The sequence below is a fragment of the Hydractinia symbiolongicarpus genome, chromosome 1, assembly GCF_029227915.1.
Source record: "Hydractinia symbiolongicarpus strain clone_291-10 chromosome 1, HSymV2.1, whole genome shotgun sequence".
Classification (NCBI taxonomy): domain Eukaryota; kingdom Metazoa; phylum Cnidaria; class Hydrozoa; order Anthoathecata; family Hydractiniidae; genus Hydractinia; species Hydractinia symbiolongicarpus.
In genome coordinates this window covers 36,223,969-36,227,124 of record NC_079875.1, presented here as the reverse complement: position 1 = coordinate 36,227,124, position 3,156 = coordinate 36,223,969, and the positions used below count along the sequence as shown (strand labels likewise).

The 3,156-nt window shown below is 44.6% G+C and overlaps 2 non-coding genes across 2 annotated transcripts; both read right to left on the bottom strand.

Moving 5' to 3' along the window:
- Positions 1-415: 415 nt before the first annotated feature.
- LOC130622318 (5.8S ribosomal RNA) lies at positions 416-569 on the bottom strand. The gene has a single exon (XR_008981048.1). It is a non-coding gene; the product is annotated as a 5.8S ribosomal RNA (ribosomal RNA).
- A 173-nt stretch (positions 570-742) lies between these two features.
- On the bottom strand, positions 743-2,544 carry LOC130657533 (small subunit ribosomal RNA). Its single transcript, XR_008985161.1, has one exon. It is a non-coding gene; the product is annotated as a small subunit ribosomal RNA (ribosomal RNA).
- Between the last annotated feature and the right edge of the window lie 612 nt (positions 2,545-3,156).

The following is a 3,156-nucleotide window of genomic DNA, read 5'->3' as shown; positions in this document are numbered from 1 at the left end:
TTGTCACCCTCTACGATGTGCCGTTCCAAGCAACTTGAGCACTGTGTATCCGCCTTGAAAACGCTTCTGGAGACTACAATTCGCCGTCGCAAGCAACGGAGATTTTAAGTTTGAGCTGTTCCCGCTTCACTCGCCGTTACTGAGGGAATCCTTGTTAGTTTCTTTTCCTCCGCTTATTAATATGCTTAAATTCAGCGGGTAGTCTTGTCTGATCTGAGGTCAAAAGTTGGATTGCGCATAGCGCATTGTGAAGCCGAGCCAATGTTGCGTTGAGTTCCGAGACAGAAGGACAGAAGCAAGTTGAGCCTTCCGACAGAGCGCAACGAACGCGGTCGGTTTCAAGCACATGAAGAGGCAGTCGACTCGAACGGTCGGCTGGACTCTCTATTTACACCGAAGTGTATGGATTTTAACACGACACTCAGACAGGCATGCTCCCTGGGTATCCAGAGAGCGCAATTTGCGTTCAAAGATTCGATGATTCACTGAATTCTGCAATTCACACTACTTATCGCAACTGGCTACGTTCTTCATCGATGCACGAGCCAAGAGATCCACCGTTAGAAGTTGTCACGTTTCGTTTTTTCTCTCCTGCAAACGAGGAGTAGAAGTACTGGAAATACAAGTGTGTTAAACAAATTCGGGTTTGTCGCATGCGAGGCCGATTGAAGCATCGTTTAAAACCTAAGTTACCTCGCACGCTTAAGTACAGTTCACAGTGGTTTTGTCTAATGACAAACGGTAATGATCCTTCCGCAGGTTCACCTACGGAAACCTTGTTACGACTTTTACTTCCTCTAAATGATCAAGTTTGATCAACTTTTCGGCAATCCGTCACAACCTTGCGGCCACGATGGCGCCAATCCGAAGATCTCACTAAACCATTCAATCGGTAGTAGCGACGGGCGGTGTGTACAAAGGGCAGGGACGTAATCAACGCGAGCTGATGACTCGCGCTTACTAGGAATTCCTCGTTCATGATCAATAATTGCAATGATCAATCCCCATCACGTCGGACTTTCAAAAGATTACCCAAACCTTTCGGTTAAGGTTAAGACTCGCTGAATCCGACAGTGTAGCGCGCGTGCGGCCCAGAACATCTAAGGGCATCACAGACCTGTTATTGCCTTCCTGACTTTGGTTAAACACCAACAGTCCCTCTAAGAAGTCAGTCACGATTCTTGAATCGTGTGACTATTTAGCCGGTTAAGGTCTCGTTCGTTAACGGAATTAACCAGACAAATCACTCCACCAACTAAGAACGGCCATGCACCACCACCCATAGAATCAAGAAAGGGCTCTCAACCTGTCAATCCTTACTATGTCTGGACCTGGTGAGTTTTCCCGTGTTGAGTCAAATTAAGCCGCAGGCTCCACTCCTGGTGGTGCCCTTCCGTCAATTCCTTTAAGTTTCAGCTTTGCAACCATACTTCCCCCGGAATCCAAAAACTTTGGTTTCCCGTAAGGTGCCAACGAGGTCGTTCATTAACGCCCGCTGATCCCTAGTCGACATCGTTTATGGTTAGAACTAGGACGGTATCTGATCGTCTTCGATCCTCTAACTTTCGTTCTTGATTAATGAAAACACTCTTGGCAAGTGCTTTCGCAGTTGTTCGTCTTTCGTAAATCCAAGAATTTCACCTCTGACAACGAAATACGGATGCCCCCAATTGTCCCTCTTAATCATTACTTCGGTCCTAGAAACCAACAAAATAGGACCAAAGTCCTATTCCATTATTCCATGCTCATGTATTCAAGCGATAGCCTGCTTTGAACACTCTAATTTTTTCAAAGTAAACGTCGTAAATCCTACGCACACTCAATAAAGAGCACACGCAGTCTTTGCGAAGAAGAACAAACCAGTCAGTACACACCTTGCGGCGGACCAACTGGCCCATTCCGAAATCCAACTACGAGCTTTTTAACTGCAACAACTTTAATATACGCTATTGGAGCTGGAATTACCGCGGCTGCTGGCACCAGACTTGCCCTCCAATTGATCCTCGTTAAAGGATTTAAATTGTACTCATTCCAATTGCGAAGCCTATATAGACCCCGTATCGTTATTTCTTGTCACTACCTCCCCGTGTTGGGATTGGGTAATTTTCGTGCCTGCTGCCTTCCTTAGATGTGGTAGCCGTTTCTCAGGCTCCCTCTCCGGAATCGAACCCTAATTCTCCGTCACCCGTTACAACCATGGTAAGCCACTACCTTACCATCGACAGTTGATAGGGCAGAAATTTGAATGAAACATCGCCGGCGCAAGGCCATGCGATTCGAAAAGTTATCATGAATCACCAAGAAAACGAGCCGAAACTCGCATTGGTTTTTAATCTAATAAATACATCCCTTCCAGAAGTCGGGATTTTTCGCATGTATTAGCTCTAGAATTACCACAGGTATCCATGTAGTAAAGTACAATCAAATAAACGATAACTGATTTAATGAGCCATTCGCAGTTTCACAGTACAAGTGCTTATACTTAGACATGCATGGCTTAATCTTTGAGACAAGCATATGACTACTGGCAGGATCAACCAGGTAACTACGGTCGTGAAATAGCAAGCAGCTACATTCACTTAAACACACTACAACCTGCAATACGTAACGTGTTGCAGGCGCAGGCGTTCGTATCTACAATCGTCAACGTAAAATCGTAGCCAATTCTTTAGAAATAGCTGCAATTCATACGCTTCAGAGTGTTTGCCCTTCTACCGTTCCTTCTCAGTAACCCAGGATCAGTTGAACAGCATCTGCCAACATCACAAGAGCCACCAATGAGAAAGATATCACTATCTTTAGAGACTACAAACTACTACTTGACTAGCAGTTAGCCCGTGCACACACATAAGTAATGTCCTGCAAGAACAAAATTTGACTTGCATTTCATTGCTTGAGCCAGAGCCGTATTACCGTAAGAACTGAATGACAACTCAACAGTCTTTACAGCAACACAAATAAACTCTGATACCAACGCATAAGAGATTGTGTCACAAAGAAACAATAACAACCAAACTCTAGTCGAGTTCACTCATTTCTCATTGCTTCTCTGTTCTACCCTCTCTACATTATATAGCACGTTTTTCCAGTTTCTGACACTAAAGTGGGGACTTAGGAAAAAAAATCGATTTTTTTTAAAGTTAACCGGAATGTGCC